The sequence below is a fragment of the Emydura macquarii genome, unplaced genomic scaffold (assembly GCF_026122565.2).
Source record: "Emydura macquarii macquarii isolate MOO-44397 ecotype Brisbane River unplaced genomic scaffold, CSIRO-AGI_Emac_v2 contig_2473, whole genome shotgun sequence".
Classification (NCBI taxonomy): Eukaryota; Metazoa; Chordata; order Testudines; family Chelidae; genus Emydura; species Emydura macquarii.
The window spans coordinates 17100117-17123150 of NW_027132610.1; the positions used below are offsets into that span (position 1 = coordinate 17100117).

Consider the following 23034-nt stretch of genomic DNA (forward strand, 5'->3'; position numbering starts at 1 on the left):
AGGGGGTCTTGCAGCTTAATAATAAATATTGGGGATTTCGTCCCACTTCAGACTTTCCTAGTCCACGAGGGATCAAGGGCCAAACTCTGCTCATCCCAATGTCCTGTAAATACAGCATAATTCTATTAAGTGAATTTACTCTGCATTTACACCAGCAAAACAGGTAGCAGAATTTGGCCCCAGATCTTTATTATTATTATTTATTTTTCAAAGTTCCACAAAAGCAGGCTAAGAGCCTCACAGAACAAACAGTAGATATGACCCATGCCCGGGAGAGATCGCAGTCTAAGTATAGACACAACATGGCACATGATAAAGACAAACAGAGGGGAGGAAGGAAGGACAAGGTAACAAACAAGATTGTGTGGTTGCTTAGGGTTAAGGTGCACATCTTTAGGTTTGTTTTTAAACTGAAGCAGTAGAGTGGCAGGCACAGTAGGGAGCTAGTGAAATTAATCGCTAGGGCTAGGAGCATGGTTCAGGTTGCAGCAGCAGAACCAAAGTAGTTGTTTATAGAGCCAAGACAGCCTGTAGTTCTTGTGAGCAGATGAGGAGAGCAGATGATGTCCAGAAAGACAGTGAGTTTTGAAGGGGATGTTGGAGATTAAAAGCATGTCCTCCACTGCTGCTGGTGTGGGACTCCCCAGGGGAGTAGGGAGCGTTGAGATCCTGAAAGAGCCTTGCTGCTGCTGCTATCACCTTGGAGGGTGAGGGAGATGAGAAGAAGCTTCTTGGTTCAGTGCCCTAAAGCAGCTCCCTAGTGGAGGGTGGTAGGAGCAAGGGGACTGGCAGGTCCCTGGCTGTCTCCATATCCTCTCCATCTGGGGAGAGACTGACAGGATTCTCAGCCCCATTTGATAGGATATGAAAATACCACTGGCCCTAACGTTCTTATGAAACACTTGGAAGTGTCCATTCTTGCCAGGGAGATTTTGTGAAGGCAAAACTCAAAGTTTGGGCCTCCTTTACAACTTACCCTGGCCCCGATTCAGCTACTACTGCAATTCAGCTACTATTAAGCACATGTGGTCCCAATGAAGTCAATGGGAATACTCATGCACTCAGTTAGGCATGTGCTTAAGAACCTGGGGCCTAAGCAAAATCTGCAGGCCCATTGGGATGGGGACCGTCTTTTACTATTTGTCCACACAACACCTAGTTCAGGGAGGGCCTGACCTGGCTGAAGCCTCTGGACTTACTACAGAAATATAAAAGGATAAATATAATAGCAAACAGCAGCAACGGAACTATGGCTAACTTTTTTTTTTTTTTTTTAAATGAGGGAAACACTGTCAAGTCTTGCATAGGCCAATTTCACTTGTTCTAAGAGAGTTTCAAAAGTATGAGCAACATTCCCAAAGCCTGTCATTTCTGTTTGTCACTGATTCTTATTTAAGGAATTGACAGCAGCTTATTATCAGACAGCATATTTGCTAATAGCTCATCAGTGAAGCTGACATAAGTCACCAGAGCACGCACTAATCGGCACTAGTGGTGGGCACCACTAATTGGGCACCACCAATATATACGCTCTCTAGCAAAGATAAAAAACCACTATAAATATCCATAACCTGTACTGAAATCCATACCTTTATAAATAGATCATTTATCCGGAGGATGGGGTGTAACTCACATTCTTGTAGGTAGGTAGAAAGGTACTGCTTGTCAAACACTGTTTCCCAACAGATCTCACCTCCTCATTCCCCCCCTCCCCCAGCCCACCACAACAGTCTTGAAAATATATTCATTAGTCCTGGGTACCTAGTCAATTAATATTTTAACATCTCGTTCACAGTTGCCCTCCTCACTGTGATGTAACTCACCCATCCTTGCATGTGTATATATACCTACCAAACTGAAGTTTCCACTTCATGCATCCAACGAAGAAGTGGGTTTTTGCGCACGAAAGCTTATGCCCAAATACATTTGTTAATCTTTAAGGTACCACAGGACTCTCGCTGTTTTGCTAAAAACAGACTAACATGGCTACCGTTCTGGAATTAGTCAATTAAGACTTTTTTTTAGTGTTGTGCTCTGGGCATTAACCATCTGAATCCTGCTAATCACACATGGTGCATGTGGGGACAACCCACCACACACCAAAGTCAAGCCCTCCTCCCCTTGCTGCTTTAAAGAAATGCTTCTGCGTCCTGTTGTTTGTGGGAGACTAACCATGGAATGTGGCAAGGAAGGAGTTAAAATAAAGAGCTAGTGTAAGCCCGTTAACATTGCCTCTGTCTGAATTATAAAGGACGTAGGTTTTTAAATTGATACCCCTACAGAGATGTTACCCACGCATCAAAAATGAACTCCATGATGTAGGCCCTGTTTAGCTCTCTCAACAAATTACGAGTCTGACTTCTTTCACTTTAACCTTGCGGCTCATTTTTGTTTGGTGGCGGGGAGGTTGTTAACCTCTGAAGTGTATGTAAACAAAATTCACTTTAGGTTACATCAGTAGCATACTGACAAGCAACAGCACAAAAAGTTTTCTAGCTGATAAATAAAAATATAATTAGCCTGGCTGGTTATTCTATATTCATCACGCTTGGTACCTGGCATTCGTTCTGGTTGTCACACAGGTAATATCTGATACATCTGTTCTGTTGTTTATCTCCCAAGCGAAATTGGATCAAGCACCCTATCCTCACTATTATCCCTTCCCTCTGACTAAAAAGGGCCTGAAGGAAAAATATATCCATATCTGAACATTAGGGTAAAACCAAAGTTTGCATTTTTAAGACCCCCATAATACTGGACTAGTCCTATGGAATCTTCTGAAAGCATAGCACTTACTTTTTACCAATGCTAGTCTCAGCAATTTATTGCCGTCTACTGAAGCTGGGCACCATTTTTCAAATATTCAAAATGTAAACAATTTTTTCATGTCTACTGTAGCTCTAAAAATAGACATGATGGGCCAAATTCTGACCAGATGTGGATGCATCTCCAATGACCCCTATAATTCTTTTTTTTTTTTTTTTTTTTTTTAAATAAAACCAAAAAAATGCAATCTCCTATGTGATACTAGATTCAATAACCTGCTACTGGGAGTAATGAGAGAGAGAAAAAAAAAGGCACACGAATTAAGTGAATTTGAAAGATACCAGATTTTTCTCAACCCTGAAAAGTGACCTCCTCAAAGAACAAAGGAAACAGCAGTGCATGCTTGCCCAACATGGTCCCACCAACCTACCTCAGAAGCAATTGAAAGGACCACTTCCAGGAATGAGAAAGCAATTCAGCCTGCAGGCCTATTCAGTCCTTGACCTGAGACTGCCAACAAGGGTCTGATGGTGGTTTGTGCCAGGTGGACACCTGCACATTATGAATGGAATTCAAACCACTGATTTATTTTATGTAAGCCATTACATTCCCATCAGATGTTTGTAATGACTTTCACTTACTACCAACCTGGCCTGCATTTGAACTGGAAACCTAGAAGTGAAAGGATGTATATAGCCTATTACAAATTCCTATAGCCATCCAACCCCTCAGAAAACACTTTTAAAAATTGTGCTACGTGAGTTTTAAACTAGCCCCTTTTGTTTGTTGTTTATTATAACTTGGCGTTCATGGAAATTTCACATACAACTAGCAAAACCACCAGCAAGAGAAAAGGCAGCTGTCAAAGATTGGCTGTGTTTTGGTTAGCTGACAAAGGAACAGTGTGCGTACCTGTGTATAATCTCTCTAAATCTATTAGTACAGATAAATGTACTTTTTTTTGGTCAGATCAGAAAACAAAAACAAATAAAAAATTACTTGCACAGTTTAGTCTTTCTTGGGTTTGTAACTAAGACTAACTCTCACTGATCTTTTTTCTTTCACTGCTCACAGAGCGTACAACTTTCCCTTCATGATTCATCAGCATAACATGATTTGTTTCCCACTTGGTTCACTCATATTCCCACGTGGCTGAGCTGCATCCCAGTTAGACCTGTCAACTTTGTTAACCCTGCTGGCTTTCCATACATCTGGGTTCCTCTGCAGTCCACTCAGCTATGAATGGAGCTGAACCAGTATAAAACTGATGTGCAATCAGAATCTGAATGCAAACCGACATTTGCATCTGGTGGGTTTTTACTGCAGAAAATTATTTTAGACAGGGCTGGTAGCACTACCTTTTATTAAAGTTGCCCGACTTCCCATGAGAAGACCCTGTTTTCTGTTGCTTTTAACTTTGCCAAACCAACCATTTGGGCCTACATTTTCCAGATGCATTGTTTTGCTCACGTAAAAAAATTCTGGCAACATTTTCTATGAGAAAAGTCTAGCAACCTCGTGATTTGAAACAGGGCCTTGACATTTGGTTGGGGTGTGGCCTTTGCACAAGGGAAACTTTTTTAGCTTTTTCATTCCCGTGAAAGTCTGGCCAAATTCGGCCAATTTATAAGCCTTTGAAAAAAAAAATCACAATTCACACATCAGTAGGGACTTGTTAGAGTATTGCCGCTAAAATCCACCAAAATTCCATGCACAATGGGCATGCTCCAGCCCAGCGATGAGCAGGATTTACCCTGCAATTGCAGCTCTGGGCTACCGTAGGCTAGGCCAATTCCCTGCTTCACCCCAGTCTTCCTTTGTGATCAGTGACCATGGGCACATTGCTTAACTTCTCTGTGACTCAGTTACCCATCTGTATGAATGGGGATAATAGCACTTCCTGCGGTGGTGTGAGCATAAATATACTACAGATTGTGAGGCACACAGATACTTATGGTCTTCAGACCGTACTAAGTACCTTATATAGAGATTTTCAGAAAACAGCAGCAAGTCTCAGAGCCTGGCTCAGCTCACTTGGGCTCATGCTATAGGGCTTAATAGATGTGCAAACTAGTCCAGACTCTGAAACCCTCCTCAATTGCCAGCTTTCAGACCCCAGGCTCCAGCCTGAGTGGCAACATCTACACTGCCATTTTTAGCCCCCTAGCATGAGCCCAAGTCAGCTGACCCGAGCTCGGAGACTTGCTGCCACAGGGAGGGAGGTGTGTTTTCTTTCTGCAGTGTAAACATACCTGTGGACACCTACCTGCCCCTTTAGACACCTATAGCCAACATTTAGGCAGCTGTAACTTTCACAAAACTCCCGCTCACTGCCACCTCGGGACTTTAGCACCCTACATTTCCACTGGTAAAGTTCCCAAGGTGCCTAAAATTCTGCTGCTGGGCTTGCACGAATCCACCTAAGTCCTGATAATGCCGAACAACTCAGCGCCTAAGTCATACACTTAAGCCCCTGCAGGGGTCACAAAGTGGGGTCTCCCCTGCCTTTCTCAGCCCATCCAGCAGACTTGCTCAGAAGCCACTGCAGAGCACGACTACTGAAGCAGGCCCCTCGTAAAACGGATCAGTTGCCTTCTACCCAGTGGCCCAATGGTAAGAGCACTCAGCCAGGAGTGAGAGACCTGGGCTCACGTCCCCACTCTGCCTGATACAGGAGCAGGGACTTGAACCCAGGTTTCCCAGCTGGGTGCCTTCATCACGGGGCCATAGCGTCAGTCGCTCACTCTGGTCCAAATAGATATTTACATAAAGTGAAACAGCTTCCAGGGGAGAGATGAAGAGTGCCCTACCCCAGAATATCCTACAGCCCAGGGATTCAGGCACTTGCCTGGGAGGCAGAAGACCTGGGTGTAAGTCCCAGCTAGCTCCACATCAGGCAGAGTGGCAATTTGAACAGAGGCCTCCCACGTCCTGGGTGAGTGCTCTTATCACAAGGCCATTGGGTAAAAGGGGACACAGCTGCACCTCCTCTTGTTTTTCTTGAGAAAGGCCTTAGGTGCCTAATGACAGGAGAGAGCTCACAGCTCCCAAATGGAGGGAATCCCCTCCTTCCAACTCAGACTTGAACACTTAACACCCTTCAACCAACCCCCTCTCCTAGGCATTTCCTACTGGCTAACTGGGTGTGCTTGCTTCTGTGAATACCCTTTTTAGGCACCTGATTCTCCCCGTGCATTGTATAGGGAACACGGGCATCTAACGGAGGGCTGTGAATTCCACTAGGCAGCCAAAAGCTAGGTGTTGTAATGCTCAGCACTGCCATGTGTAAGTCCTCCCTTGTGAATCTAGCCCCGTGCGCCTACTTCACCCAGTGAAAAGTGGAGGAAAAGTGGCCACTAGAAACAAGACGGTGCCCACTGAAATCCGAGACGATGATTCATTGCTCGTTAGTAAACCTCCTCCTTTGCAGACAACTGGGCTAGCCAAGGATTTATAAAGGGACAGGCGGAGTGTGGAGATGTTGACAGCGCTAGGGAAGGGAGTGCCTATGTAGACAACAGTCTCAACTTTCCTGGCATTAAACATCAAGAGACTAACAACAGGAACAAAGTTCTTTGTGAAATACTTGTCTTCATGCACATGCATCTAGGCTCCAATCCCGCAGCTGAATCAACGGAGGCAGACTTCAGTGGGGCTCCGAGTAGACCCACACAGATCCAGGGGCAGGATGGAGGCTATAGCACAGAGGTGGCCAAACTTATTGACCCTCCAATCCGCATAGGATAATCTTTAGACGTTTGAGTGCCGCAAGACATGCATAGCCTTGAAATACTTCCTGGAGCCCCCCCTGCCCCATTCTCCACCTACCAGACTAGGGGGGAAGGGGAGTTCAGGGCTTCTGCCCTGCGGGGTGGGCGGGGGGTCTTGGGAGTTCAGCCCCATGTGGGGGGAGGGGGGAACACCAGGGCTTGGTGCTTTAGCCCCACTGTGGGGAGGGGCACTGGCGCACACACCCCCAGCAGTGTTAAAGCCCCAAGACCCTTCTCCCTACAGGGCAGATGCTCCAAGCTCCCCCCGCCCCAGTCTGGTAGGTGGAGGGGGGGATGGGGAGCATAGGGGGCTCAGCGAGCCACACTTCAACTGTAAAAGAACCACATGTGGCTCGTGAGCCACGGTTTGGCCACGTCTGCTCTAGCCTATAGAGAGCTGCTGCTGCTGTTCTATTTCATCCATGTGACACAGCACAGCTGCTTCTGGCTTTGGGTTTCTAACGGAGGGTCTTGGGGAAACCAAAGGGGAATTTTTAGCAGGTTTTATTTTTTTAAACCAGGTCACGACTAACTGACATGGTACTAAAACATGACTCAACCTTGCCTACACTGATCACACAGAGCAGGTCAGCATCCTGTCAGCCAACTCAATTGTTAACCATTAACAACACTCCTTTATGTGGACAGGTCCCTCGAGTGAAGCCCAAACCAGCGTCTCATAGCTGGACAAAGCCATCGCTTGTAATCACCTTCTAACATTTCTCTTGCTGCATGTTTGTCTTTGGGTTAGTTATTTCGTGGTGTTAACCTTTGAATAGTCACAACTAGATTTTACAGTTACAGAAACGCCCCATGAAGGAAAGTTCACTTCACACCTGGGTTACTACTGATGGTGTTACATATTCAGTAAGGCTTCAGGCCAAGACAAGCCGCAACACATTGATTTATACAACGACTGAAAGTTTTACAACCAGAAAGGCTAGCAGCATTCTTCCTTACATTAAAGAAAGCGTAAGAAGATCCCTCAGGAAAAGACCCTAGATCAGTGGTTCCCAATCCTTTTGGCTCGAGAGTCACAGATCTCATTGTTACAACTCTGAAGGGCCACCAGTCTCTGCCAGCAGCTCTCCTCCCATCCCCCCACTGCAGCCAGATAGAAGGAGTTCAGCAAGGAGGCTGCCTCCCTCCTCGCTGATTTCCTGTCCCCCTAACTGCAGCAGGGAAACTGCATGATTCCTGTAACCCCATGTGCTCCACCTGAGTACCTAGGCAGTGGCTCCCTTCTGCGGCCAGGGAGATGGGAGATCAGTGCTCCCCTCCCTCTGGCTCCAGCCGGGACACCAGCACCTAGGGACCCAGGTGGAGCACTTTGCCATGCTCCCTGCGACAATCAGGGGGAGGGGAGCGCTGATCTCCTGTCCCCTTGGCTGCAGCAAGGAGCCTGCACTGGTCTTGTAGCCCCACAGCAACATGCTCCGCCTGAGTACTTAGGCAGAGCTCCCTTCTGCAGCCAACGGGAGGGGATTAGCGGGCCACTTTGAAAGCCCCCACGGGCCACTTTTGGCCTCCGGGCCACAGGTTGGGAACCACTGCCCTAGATCAACCAAATCCATGTTTACAGGCTCCCAGGTTTGGATGCATCTTTCCCCATACCTCCCACCCACTCAATCACGCGCATGCATGCACACACGCTCTCTCTCTCCCCAGAAGTTCATGATCATTTGACAATAAGGACCGGTTTTGAAAGCACTATGTAGGGGCTCTATGTACAAGTACCATTAACAGTTATGGCATCTGTGATATGTGCCAGCTTGAAGGTGATAAAGTGACAGAGCACTGGGGAGAGTTAAGGCAAAAGGATTGACTAATATAACTCAAAATCTCTTCTCTTCACCATCATTGGGCCTGATCCAGGGAGGATTTCCTGCAAAATGCTGAGCACTCAAGTCCCAATCACTTCTATGGACATCAAAGGCACTCATCACCCTGCAGGATTGCAGCCCTGCTTTCCGGTCTATCTGTCTCTCTCGCTCCCACCTACCCCATTTCCCTTCCTAGAGCACTCTCTAGAATATAGCACTATGATCTCAGATCTTCTCTTAATACTATCATGTGAAAAGCAGAAGAAAAAAAAAATCTTTCCAAATTCTTGTAAGCGTGTAATCCAAATAGTCAGCTCACAAAGTCCTTTGAAATAAAGCCAGCTGCTTACAGGGAATCTACTCATGTATTTATTTATTCATTCATTCATTTAATTGTGTTCAACACAGTGGAGTGGGAGGGGAGAGTCCCCCTGCAGCAAGAATGTATACAATTTGATCCATGTGTAGTATCCAGAACAAAAACCATGGCCTACAAAAGTAAATTAGATCAGGGTTTAAACAGATCAGATCTTCATTAAGGTTTTGCCTCAGACACTTTACGGGTGTAAAGCTTGAATCTAATCTTCAGTGTCAGCTGAAAAGATGGGAAGGAGGCCAAGATTCTGGCACTGGGCTTTATTGGTCTAGAGAAGCCAAGATTTAACTGTAAATAGTTAAAGCTATAAATACTTGAGTGCATAAACTTGCCTTCAGATACCTGCGTACAGCTCCCACTGATCTCAATGGTAGTTGGGTACAAGTATCTTAGGGCTGAATTTGACCCTGAGAGCATCCTTAGCTCCCCACCCCTCACCCCCCATCCAGCCTCCACTGTGGTTCACAGCCAAGATTAGCACTTGAAGTATGTTTGCGGAAAAATCTGCAATAAGGATCCAATTAACAAAGGGTTTGGCTCTTATACACATTAATCCTACTTTCCGAGGGCCTCATCTGCTCTCCTGGCTCTCTATTTCAGCCGTTATGATGTTCTTCTTTTTTCTTGATCTCATTGCTTGTCCAATGCATCCATTTATTTATAGCCATCTGTGCAGAGCTCCTCACCACAGTATCTGCCCACTTCACAAACATTACAGCACCCAGCCTTGCAACATCCCTGTGAGCTAGGAAAATATTTTCCTATCTCCACTTCACAGATGTGAAACTGAGGCACAGAGAGATTACGTGATTTGCCCAAGGTCACACAGGAAGTCTGGGGCAAAGCTGGGAACAGCACTCAATCTCCTGATTCCCAACCTAGTGCCTTAACTACAAAATCATCTTCCCCATCACCATTGCTCCCTCCAAATTCCCTGATTTGACCCTTCACCTACAATCAGCTTTGCTGTTCATCCCCTGGTCTCACCCTCTCTCTTTTTCTCTCATTATCTCTCAACGTTCCTGTTTCCTTGCTGACCTTCCAATAGCCTCCGGCCCACATACATTTTTGTTGATACCCCCACAGCATCCGTTGTTAGGTTTCACCAGATTGCTTCTATGCCAAAGCCTTACACACCCAAGGAAAGTCTGGAAGTTCACACGATTCAACAGGCAGCAGCCACCCCAACAGACACTGATAGATTTACTAATTCAGACCTGGGGATGGATTTTGGATATCGCTAATTGTAGCAGGGGGAGGAAACTGGGGGTATTAATCTTAACTGATCTGAACCTTAAATATAGTTCAGATCTGTTGGCTAACTGAAAGAACTAAATACATGTTATCCATGTGAGCAGCTGGCTGCATTTCAAAGGCATTTGTAAATTGCATTCTTGGGTCGCATGTTTACAACAGACTAAAACAAACCTGTCACCTCTTCCTCCAGCTATTACATCAATTACAACAAGTTGTTCGGGATATAAAACTGAGTGAGATCATACCTATTGCTTTGATCATGCTAAGCTTCAGATTTCCTTCAAACTAAGAGGAGATAAAGTTTCCTTTTAATCCTGAAAATGTTTCAGTTCTAAATCATACCACATTAAATAAGAACTATATTTACAACAGACGCATGCGTGAAAAGGTTGGTTCACAGATGAGCTGATTATAAAGATTCGTGAGCCAATGTTCAGTCTGTAATCACGGTCCAAGGTTCCAATTTAATTTCAGGTTCAGGAAACTCTTATCATGAGGCACTTACTGCACATGTATCATTAGTCTTAGTATCCTGACATTCCTCAGATAAGATGGAGGCATCTAAAATATTTCTTCCAGGGTGTTGACATTCTTCATTTTACCTGGAACCTTCATTTTCAGTCTATAAAAGCAGTATTTTTTAGGCACCAACGCCCAGATCCTCAAAGGTATTTAGGCACCTAACTCCCACTGAAATCAATGGAAGTTAGTCATCCAACACCTTTAGGGATCTAGGTCCAAATCCTTAGGCCATGACTCAGTTACTAATCAGCCAAGCTGCTTTGGGGCCTATTTCTCCCCTGCCTTGCACCTTGGATAGGCATTTACATCTATGCAAAACACTGCCATATCTGATTGGTAGCAATATACTGTTGCTTTTCATAGGTCTAAATGACTACACAAGGTAAAGAGGTAGAGAGTCAGGTCCACTGATTTCAATGGGAGTTTGCCTCAGTAAGGATCAAGTAAGAATTGGGAAAAGACCTTAGAATTTAGTGCGAAACAATATTTTAATAGACTGAAAATGAAGGTTTCAAGTAAAATATAAGAATGTCACTGACACACTGGAAGAAATATTTTCGGTGCCTCCATCTTATCCAAGCAATAACAAGTAACTAAAATAATAATATACATACTGTAAATGTGAATATATTGGCATATAAAACTGAAGTTCTTTTTCTAGCCAATACCAGTTCTTAATAAGTTTTCCAAAATTATGATCAGAGTGGTCTAAGCAAAACAGCACTGGTCTTTCCACAATGCTTTGGTTTACTTACAAATCAAAAGGACTCTAGTGTACAGAATGCTGTTTTACAGATTGAATGGTCGTGAAATAAAGTTATAAGGTCAAAGCCTCAGCTAGTGTAAATGAATGCAGTTCCACTGAAATCAACGTAGCTGTCCTCCTGTACACAAGCTGAGCATCTGGCCCTTACAATGAGTCTTTTAGGCTTAGAAATGTCTGGAACCTGTGCAAAGAGGGAATACACTGATATGGAAAGGAGACGGAAAATCCGTGGAACGATAGCGAAGGGACGGGAAAAAATACAAGGACATCTTAGAAATATTGGTGGATACATCTGATCATCCCCAAAGAACAGCAATACAGAGACCCCTTTTTTCCGTAATCGAGTCTGGACAATAGTTTTAAATTACTCTTCATGCACACAAAAATTGATATGGATAAAAAAATGCATAGAAAAAACACATAGGACCAAAATCCACTCTCTAAAGTAAATAGAGTTACTCTGGATTTACATCCTACTCATTATTACATCTCAACTTCATAGTTAAGGACATGGTAAAGCTTCCAAAATGTAGCATCTGACTTCATGGGAGTGAAATGGAAAGGTTTTGTGTGGCAAAAAGTATTTAAACATGCAACTGGAATTGTACTAAACATTATGGAAAAATTATTAGCCATTTTGTAAAGCCTCTTGATAGGTGCATTATGATGTTTTAAAGTATTACAATTTTGCTTTTTTTCCCCTCCCACTGCCCCTAAATATGGGATTTCCGCCCACTCCTGCTCTGCCAAGCCATTACCATTCCACCATCCAAACCCCTCCAATGCCCATCTGAAATGAATCAACAACAATTACTTAAAATACAAATAAATAACATCTCTTATGGAACCATCAAGATGTGCACATGCATGGACAGTGTTACTTACCCTGGCATCGTATTGATGTTATCCTTGTCCTTCCCTACCCATCCCCCTCCCACCTCCCCACAACCACATAGCCCCTGATTCTGCAATTTGAACTTCATGGGAAAACTCATACATGCGTGGGGTCCCACTGAAGATAATGCGTCGCCCCTTTTCAGGTGCATGGGGGCCCATCCTGAAAACGGTTACTCATGGGCTTGGCTTTGCACATGGCAGAAATCCTAGTGAAATCAAGTAGCTAATCTAATGCAATGAATGAAGATATGGAGAGGGTGGGGTTAGGAAAGATAAGGGCAGCAGGATTACATAGTAACTCATTCTAGAGATGGGTTTTAAAAGGGTATATTAGGTTTTCTTAACTCTTTTTTATTGTATATACACCAAGAATATACATATCCAGCAACATACCAAAACCTAACCAAAGGAGGCACTATACCTATATAATATCAAAGAGGGACAATCAGTATGGAAGGAGTAGGTCTATGTTATTTATTTTGAAATATTGATAGTTGTTTCCCCATTTTCTCTCCCCCTGGTCTGAGTTCTGTGCTGTTCTTCTGACCCTTCCTCCACCATAAGGTCAAGCCATACAGACCTTTGAGGTTCTGCTGGATGCATTCTGCTTAATTTTCAGTAGTAGTTATTGACTCATTTCAAGTCAGTGGGGACCACTCCCACATGTCTAGTTAAGGCAGAGCTTATCTGTTTGCAGGATGTAGTTGTAGATCCCTGTCTCGCAATTGATCATGCGTGGACAGATTGACTTCAGTGGGGCCCTGTGTATGCCCAGGAGTTCACCTTTGATGCGGGGACCAAGTCAGTGGAGCTATGACAATTTACACCAGATGGAAATCTAACTGATTCTGCCTGTTCTGTAAAGCACTTAGTATACTCTGGGGACTGTAAGAGTGATAAATAAAATCAAATAAATAATAATGATCACTCTCTAAAAACTGACTTTGACAACATAGAAGAGTCACATTTTGCTGTCACTCTTCTTCTTGAATCCCCATGAAGAAGACAATGAGTGTCTTGCAGCTTTAAAAAGATAAGATCACAGGGAGGATAAGGAAAGAATGTATAGTGGGGCCGTTGTGTTTCTGTAGGAGCATAGCATGGTGGTTAGTGTTTTTTGCTCAAAGAAAAGTCAACATCATACCATTTACACAGTTTTCAAAGATTTGGCTATAAATTCTGGTCTCAGAGCCATCTGTGAAACGCCATTAAAAATACTAATACAAGCACATAAATCTTACATAGCACTTCACAGAGGAGGTCAGTGTCATTATCCCCATTTTACAGATAATGAAACTGAGGCAAAGGAATTAAGCAGAATTTGGCCCTTATATTCAGGTCAGTTTTGGAAGGATTTTTTTCTTGTTATTTATAGACCCTAAAGATTGTTAAGGAAGGGAAACGGGCTGAAGATATATGGTTGGAAATTCACCCCCTTAACAAGAAACTAGTTGGGTAATTACCTTTTAAAGTTGATTTGTGAGTTGAAGAGTGTGGTTTGATACTTGTTTGAATAATAAATTATGTGGTAATCTGTAGACACCATCACAGACTAAACAGGTTTTATTTATTTTAAAGCTAATTAATTCAAGAAATCGGGCAATGAGATTAGTCCAGTTGCCTATCACCATTACAAAGAATCTTCTTTATAAATACAAATCTTGGGACTATCCCCTACAGATTCCCAACCAGGACTTTGAATGCACCAAAATATAAACTGATTCAGATAATCTGTGCACACTGGGACAGAATTTTAGGAGTTAAGGCAAAGCTGTGCTGTTACTTATATAAAAGGTGAAATTCATCCTATTCTCCTTGGGTTAGAAGTTGGATTTATTTAAGTAGTACATAGATCTGCTGGCCCTCTGCTGAGGTGAATTTCACCTAAATGTCATACACAATCCATAAATCTCAGTTACATACCTCAGTATCATGTCCCAGTGCTTTGATTTAAGTATTTCCTAGTCTCTTGGGTCACAAAACTACCTATATCCTTTTTTGTACCTCAGACAACAGGCTCTTTTGTCCAAGTTCTCCTCTCCATTTCCTGCTTTCTTAAAAGCAGACTGTGCTGGCGTAATGCAGGAACACTTGCCCCATAGTATCTGAAAGCTTTGGGGAAAAAACTACTGTACAATTCTCTTAGTCCAACTTGATTATATTTTTATTAGCAACCATTATCAAAACAAATTACCTGACTGCCCTCTCTCTTTCGTCCTGTAAGCAAATCTTTAGATTCTAATTTGGCTCTCTCCACATTATAATTTGTTACATTTGCTGTTACATTCCTGACTATAGATATTAAATTAAATTTAAAAAAAAAAAAAAAAAAAAAAAGTCTCCCAAATCAGATCTCTTTCTCCTATGAAAGTTTACAGGACAAAAACTGCTTCTGAGTTCACGCATGCTCCTGTTCAGAGATGTTTCGAGACATTGCCATAGTATTAAATAATGCTGCATGGCATGAAGTCCTAACATTCTGGCAAGAATACACCCTTTCTTCTCATCAAGACACAGAAGTGCTTCTATGTTACTCCCATGGCAGTTATTGGCAATAATAAGATTTGGGTTCATTTGGATATTAAGATACAATCTAAACCTTCATATAAACTTTCCTTTGTAGAGACCTGCTCATTGGTTGGCTGTAAATGTCCCAATGACTGCTGATATCAGGCCCATTGCTATAAGATGTTTAGGCCCAGATCCTCAAAAGGTATTTAGGTGCCTAAATCAATGGGAATTAGGTGCCTAAATATCTTTGAGGATCTGGGTCATAGTGCCTCCTGGGAGATGCAAAGCACCTTCAACTTCCAAGCAATGAATTGTTCCCATAGTTTCTCTAACATAATTCATCCTTAAATATTTTCACACATTAAGAAGGCATCCTTATCAAATGCTGATAGAGATATATATACTAGGTTATTACAGCCAATGAACAAAAGAAAAGCTGCCAGAAAAGCCTGCTGAGTATGTGATTTAGACTGGCACTCTCATGCAACATAATCACGTCATTTCAGTCACAGAAGGGCTAGTGAAAACATGTTAATTTTGTGTATTTCCATATAACTCCGCTCTGAAATGGAGCAATCACTTAAAACAGAATGGGAGAAGTTTGGATTTGCAATTGTCTGACACTTGGCTATATCCTGACCAGAGGCTGGCTGTGTGTGGATTTTATAACAGGAAATGTAGGTCAGGAGGAACTGGCCACTCAACTCATTTGGGTCAATTCAATTTTCCATATTTCAGATTCTGGTCTGTAAGGCCTGGTCTACACTACAAAATTAGGTCAACATAAGTTACTTTGCGTCAACCTATTTGTGCGTGTCTACACTCAAATTTGTCTCCAGCTGACATAAGTGCCCCACTAAGGCAAGGCAGTAAAAATCACCTCCCTGAACAGCATGGAGCCATGGTCAACCCTACTGACCTATGCATGACCTGTATTGACCTTAATAGTTCTCCAATAGCTGTCCCACAATGCCCCATTCCCTGTGATGGTGACCACTGTAGTCATAATTGTAAAGTCCACTGCCTAGAGGTTATAGAGACCAGAAGCCACCCCCAGTTTAAAGTCCCCACGTATTTTTGAAATGCCTTTTCCTGATTGTCCATCATAGTGAGCACACCTCTAGCAATTCTCCATTATTGCTTGCAATTGCCCAGGTGACCATGTCAGCTACGTGCTCCAGACAAGCTCCTGCCTGGAGTACACAAGAGGTACTGAATCTCCTGGGCCTGTGAGGGCAGGGGGAGAGATTGTGCAGTGTTGCCTGAATCTTTAGTGATTATTAATTCTTTTTTATTTCCAATTATCTCTGATTTTAAGAGCTGGAGGATTGTAGGGTTCTAGTCCCAGAATCTGGCACAACAGAATCAAAGTTTTCAAGTTCAGTATCTTCTTGGGAACCCTGGCGTTCACAAAGGAGACACTCAGACTGAGGGCAGAGCAATGCTTTAACCATTCTTATTAGCACAATTAGTAAAGACAGAAAAGCTCCAAACAATATAAAAAGATAGCAAATAGCCAAAATGTAGAGTTGATATCATTCCTTACATATATGCTCATATACTCACACCCTTCCTGAGGCATCTGGTGGTAAAAGACAAAGGTCAGCCCTGTTCCTAGCATGTCAAATGAGTCTGATGGCCCAGATCTCCCTCTTACAGGATGGTTTGGCCTATTATAGGGCTTAGAGCGGTCATGAATATTCATTCAAATGCCCAGCCTCCCTTGTCCATATCTAACTTCCTCACCCGAATAATGTTGGGTGCCTTTATCCTATAGGTTAGTTGCTTTCAACTAATCAACATATAAGTCAATTCATTGCCAAGGCAAGTTTGCAGTTAAGCATGTGCCAACATTTTATCCTAAAATATCCAAGGCTAGTATCTGTTCAATGATCCTGCAGTTACCTTTAAAACACACCTTTCCCAGTTCCCCAAAACTCAGGGTGACTGTTGGACCACTTATCTGTGCCAAAGATCACAGGCCTCAAAGCCTTTACTGCTGAAGCTTATGTCTTACAGGACACAGGCCTGTAGGTTCCTTTGCATTACTGCGGAGTAAAATAAAATGTTAAAGCTAGCTCTATGGGCAACCAGGCCCCCTTTCGGTGGGGTGACTGCTAATGAACCCCGGCACAAATATCACCATGTGGATAGTTGATTACCTGAGGGGGGAGGTTCCAAAGCCAATCTCAGTCTCCTGATAGTGAGGTTCAGAGACCTGATGGTTAATCTTCAACTGAGTCTTGTTAAACAAACATGTTATGTCATGCATGTTATAGACTATAAACCTTCCTTCTTGTGACAAACTCTTTATCCCCTGTACTATTGGATTAACCACTTTGTTAGCATTTTCCTGAAGCACATAAATTAACATGACTATGAATTTTCTCACCATCCACTCGATTCCAAATGGACATTCCTGTACCAAATATTCCTGTTATGGACCTAGGATTCCAAAAGGATGCAGGCTACACTTCCCTCTAGATATACACAATTCACGTGGACCCCCTACATTGGCAATATCCTATATGCATTGCTGATAAACTGCAATCTTATCCATAAGGAGCACTGAAAAGAAGAAAGCCACTTTGATATGCTTGCAATAGCTGAATTCACCCATGTGCCTATTGGACAAATTTAACACAACAAGGATTCACACAGACTGAACCCGATTAACCAATATGCCTCGTACAGAAGTTATTGAATAACCACTGGCAGGTCCTGGGTTCAGAAATGGACAAGTTACATTACTGTGTCTGGAATTATCATAATCACAGTCAATTATTAGCTCACTGACTAAGTTCAAATATCACATTCAATATATAGCTTTTGCTTGCAAATTTAGGGGACATAAAGGCTATTATACACGCCTTATATCATCCTACATCTTCATGCTCTACTTTGCGTAGGGTAAAACTCCCTCCTGTTCTTGAGAATTTGCAGTTGGCTTTATTTTGCCAAGTGCCATAAGGGATCCCATGCATAAGGGGAATTGAATGGCCAGGAGGCATAGGATTTAAATCCTCCTCCCCTTCAAGTCATTAAACAGAGGTAAGATTCTTTTCCAACCACTGGATGGTACAAAAATTATTCCTGCCAACTTATACTCAAAAGTTAAGCTTCCCTTAACTTGCTGAATAGAGCTATGGATGAGCTCTGGCTCAGAGCCCAAGACTACAATGTCTAGAAAGTAATTTATGAATTGTTTTCCTGAGTTTAATTGTTCAATGATTAGCTGGATATATTTCCACCAAATACAATTGTCAGGAAATTTGGGAGCATGAGTTGCTGCACAAATTCCTGCCCAGTATCTGCCTGACATGTTTAAGGGTAAGTGGTGTACTGTTAGTGGAGTCCAATTAGTCCATGCAGAAAATTTTCTGCACTGTTTTTGCTCATTAAATTTTTAAATTTTTTTATCTTTATTAGGTCACAACGCATATTGCAGAATGCATAGTGGTACTCAAAGCAAACCATACTTCTAAATGTAGAGCACCACAGAAGTCCTGAGTTCACAGATATGCCCCATCATATTTATAAATGTACAGCAAATACTGCATAATTCATAGTTTCAGTAAAAGACAGTCAGAGTTATAATAAATGTGAAGCAAGCACTACACAATTCCTATATTCCACAACACCCAAAGCTTCAGGCCCAGAGAACAAGCCAGTAGAGAATACTCCTCTGGCAGACTGTTAAAATGCTCTTTTAAAATCTTCCTCAACCACATAGCTCCATGTTGAGTTCTTGTGATGGCCTTAGTGTCAGTCTGTTGAAAGTCAGCAGAGAGCCGCTCCACTTCCACCCAGTACCCTGGTGGCAGCTTTTCTCGTTTAGCTTGCAGATATTACGCAGGACATAACAAGAAACTATATTTGTTTTTTCACTGAGAATTGTTCACTGGAATTCACTGGAGTTCACTGGAATTGTTTTTTCACTGAGATCCAATCTTGTGAGTAAACAACGCCAGCATCCCTTCAATCTACCAAAAGCACACACAAATGTCATTCTGCACTTGTGAGACGGTAGCTGAATCTGAAGCTGTTGAGGTGGTCTGTGTATGGCTTATAAACCAGGGGAGCAAGGGGTAGGCTGGGTCCCTCAGGATCCCTACTGGCATTTCAAAATCACCAATGTTAATCCACTGGTCAGGAAAGAACGTACCTATTTATAGCTTCTGAACAGTCCTGTGTTCTTAAAGATGCGAGCATCATGCACCTTCCCTCACCAGCCCACACTGATATCAGTCAAGAGTCCCCAGTCATCCACCAACACTTGCATAACCATAGAAAAATAGCCCTTTCCATTGATGTGCTCTGTGTCAAGGTGGCCCAGTGCCAAAATAGGGATGCATGTGCCATCTATCACCCCACCACAGTTTGGGAACCCCATTGCTGCAAATCCATCCATTACATCCTGCATATTGTCAAGTGTCATAGTCCTGTGTGTAGCAGGAGACCATTAGTGGTCCTGCACACTTGCATGACAACGGCCTTTAATGCACATTTTACAATTCCAAAATGATTTCCCACTGACTGGTAGCAATCTGGCGTTGCAAGCTGCCAGAGTGTAATCACCATTCGCTTCTCCACTATCGATGCAGCTCTCATTCTGGTGTCCTTCCGCTGGAGGGCTGGGATGAGTTCAGCCCACAGACTAGGCCTTTCACATCCAAAAGTTCTGCAGCCACTGCCCAAACCTGCATAACAAAACAAACCACCAGTCAGTGCTCATTTCTTGGACCTAAAGCTGCACTTCACTGTCTACAGCTGCTCCATAAACATGACAAACCACCTGGAATTATTTTTGGCTGTGTCCCTCAACAAACTGTCCTCCAAGATAATGTCATGTCCAGCATTGTTGTAGTATTCCCTATGGGTCTGCAAATACAGGAGAATTGTATGTACTGTATTTGCAACATTCCTAAGAATAGTGAAGAGCTCTGTGGGTTCCATGCTTCTGTCAGAGGTAGTGGACAGCAAAGAGTGCAGCACAGGTTTGTGAGATTTTTAAATAAAGGCCCTAACATCCGTGAATTAGGGGATGGAGAAAGTTGCATGCTGGGAACTTAGCCCCTAATGCCCAGAGATTCCTGGGCGAGTCATTTCTATTCCACAATGCATTGTGAAAAAAGTTTTCAAAAAAGACACTACACCAGATGGCGGCGAGTGGTACACTGGGATACCTACCTGTGCTACATTACACTTTGCATCAACAGAAGCACTGCTGGTGAATATGTGCAGTGCCAATGAAAGCAGCCAGGTATGTTTAAGGGAGCTGTTGGACCCTTACTGAAACTTAGTGGGGTTCTTTGGTTGGCACTCTCCCAATACCAAAAGAAAGGGGAAGGACTGAAGAGAAATCAGGATCCTGAGACTGATAGTCCCCAGAGCTAATGGGGAGAGGCTAACGCTCCAAGTCAGCCTGATTGACAACACAGGCAGGCCAATGAGGGAGGAAGGAGCCTGGGGGCCCATCCTCCATATGAGTTGGAGCTGCCTGTGCTGGAGTAGGGCAGAGCTAAGGAGAGAGCAGCAGTAGCCAGGGCTGAACGGGAGGCAGATGAGCCAGAACTGGAGCAGCACAGGTCAGTCACGGCGCCCCATTGTGCTGAGCTGCCATGGGGCCAGAGCCAGGGTAGCAGACGTTGGCTGTGCCACAGATAACACTAAAGCCAAGTGTGGTGAGTGGCTGGGGACAGTGAGGTGGGATCCCGGCAAGAGAGGGCCCAGCATACAGAGGTGTTGTCAGACAAGAGGGCCTTGAAGGCCGCACTGGGAAGGGGGCATGAACCTAATGAAAGGAACAACACTGGGAAGAAGGGTCCTGCCACCTAAAGCCTGAGGGCATGTGGCCACCACCAGAGCAAGTGACCCACCTGCAGTAACACTGCAGCACAACCAGCTCCTGTGCAGGAGGTCTGGGACGTGTGAGAAATAGACGGTGAACTTTTAGAATGTTCCAAAGACTGCTGCTTATGGTGTTCCCTGTGCCCATAGGGCGGGGTTCCTTGATCCTTTAGTCTTTTCCATTTTTTCCTTATCTTTCTTACAGTTGTAGTTTAAGTTCAAATCAAAAACACAATTTATTAATGTGGTGATTAGTGGTGTCAGGGAAGTGGCTGGTGTGGAGCGAGCACCCCAAAGTGGGGACATCCTAGTCCTTGTCTGACTGACCATGACAAGACTGAGGGTTAAGCCTCCCAGGAAACCTGGGACGATGAGGTCTCAGCCGCATGGGAGAGGGGAAGAAGAGTCCTCGAGGTCAGGCAGGCCTCTGAATAAAGGGAACTGGAGCAAGGACTCAGATCCTTTTACTCTCTGATTCCACTAGGGTAGGGAGGAAGCCAGGAAAGTTCCCCACAATAGTGGGGCCATTCCCTCGCTTGCATATGCATGCGCCCATGCGACATACAAACTTTGGCAGCTGTACGCCGATGTAACTTGTGTCACCCAAAGTTTGTAGCCGAAAAAAGAGCAACAGAGAGAAAAATCCATATCTTCTTTCTTCATTAGCTTTTGTTAAAAAAAAAATATTGAAGCTGTCATCCTACTTTTCTGAAAAGGCGTTCCATGGAAACCAGATAATGAGAGCAAAAAACCCTCAATCATAAGTCCTCCATTAAAATTTTATTCTATTCAAGTCATACACTCACCTAACCCGCATACGGATGATGGCTGAGTGCTCCCACTGAGCCACCTACTTTTGCTTTTATTAGCAGACAAGAAAAGCAACAAGCCCCGTGCTGTTGTGAATGAAACATCCCCAGTGAATGAAGTGCAGTGAGGCTGTAAATCCTGTGGCTTCAAGAAAGATGCACATATTGTATGAAAGAATCTAGTCCTTGCAAGTCAAACCCCAAGCGCTCATTTCGTTGCATTACTAAACTGTATGGCCTAAAAAGGCTTAAGGGGAAAGTTATGCCTGATCAACACTTGCCTATTAGCAGTCAATAGTATGCCAGCGAGACATAAAGTGAAGATGTAAATATGCTGGCTAATTGTTGCCCTCAGTTCTTGTCCTCAGAGATCCTACCTGTTATTTCTGCAGTTCTGATAGAAAAGTGCCAGTGAGACTGGGGTTTTCCCTAAGTAAAGATACTTAAATACTAAGTAAGCACCACAGGATTTACTTTGTAGGCCTTGTTCATATTTTATGTGCATGTACGTGGGGTACCCCAAGGTTACTGATCAGGATTTTGGAAATATCTGAGACAAGACTCACACCAGATAATCCATCCCAGGTTTTATATTGAACGTAGCACACACTGAGACGGGGCTTTGGGAATTTAGTTAGTACTACGGGGATATTTATAAAGTGCAGGCAAGATCATTTTAAAAGGCCCTATAGTAAACTGGACAAATTCTGTGTTAGTACCTTTTGTTTTGCAGGATGATTACATTTATTTTATGCCATCCCCAGATTTTCACATTTCAATACATTGCAGATTTTGTATTGAACACACATAACTGGAGGAGATAAGCTGGATACTTCGGCAATTGGGTAGAGGACTCAAGTGATCTTTGAGGCCTGTATGTTTCCTCAGGCATTTGCCCAAAGAAGGGAGACTAGCTTGCCATTGCTAGCCAGTGTCGCCAACAAGCAGTCAGGAGAGTATATTTTTCATTGTAAATGGACTCAGAGGCTATGCGACGTGTGCAGGTTTTATTAATTGAAACAAAATAAATAATAAAGATAAATGACTGATCACCCAGAAACGCCAGCCCTCCTTCCCTATAGTTGAGCAACAAAGACAAAAGCGATCGGCTGTGGCAATAATAGCTGAGAAAAGATTAAAAGAAATAAGACTGAAGTTCCCTCTCTCTCATACCCAATCTGAAGTCCTCCAAAGCCAGTTCCCTACACTAATAAGGACTCATTAATGACTCATTTTAAAAATAAGTGCATGCTCTTTCATCTTGAATGCTGATTACCTGGTAATGCTAAATATAGCCCCATTCAAACAAACTTATCAGGATTTTGAATGACCTGAACACACACATAATATACAAGGGGAAGGAGGTTCCTAGACTAAAAGACATTTTCTTTTCCTAAACAATGGTTGAAAACCAGAACCAACTAACAGCCAGATCCTTCAAGGTGCTGTGTACCCATTACTGCCTCTGGCTTTAATAGGGAGTGGAAGACACTCAGCACCTCACCAGAATTGCTCAAGTCAGGCTTTAAATGAATAACTCAAAGTTTAACTAATAGGCAGCAACATATGACTCTGCAGTCTTCTCTCTTCTGTTTCTTATACCTTGCCATGCTGGCAAGATTGTACTAATTAATCCTTCTAGCTACCAGTCCAGCCACACCATGTCTTTACAGAAAACTACTTCCTT

At 43.3% G+C, this 23034-nt stretch overlaps 1 long non-coding RNA gene across 1 annotated transcript in view; it reads right to left on the minus strand.

Annotated features, from left to right (window-relative positions):
* LOC137162836 (uncharacterized) overlaps nt 1-19377 on the minus strand; it is a 55005-nt gene extending 35628 nt beyond the window's left edge. Inside the window, exon 1 of the long non-coding RNA XR_010922519.1 lies at nt 19267-19377. This is a non-coding gene — a long non-coding RNA (uncharacterized lncRNA). The remainder of the gene's footprint in view (nt 1-19266) is intronic.
* Between the last annotated feature and the right edge of the window lie 3657 nt (nt 19378-23034).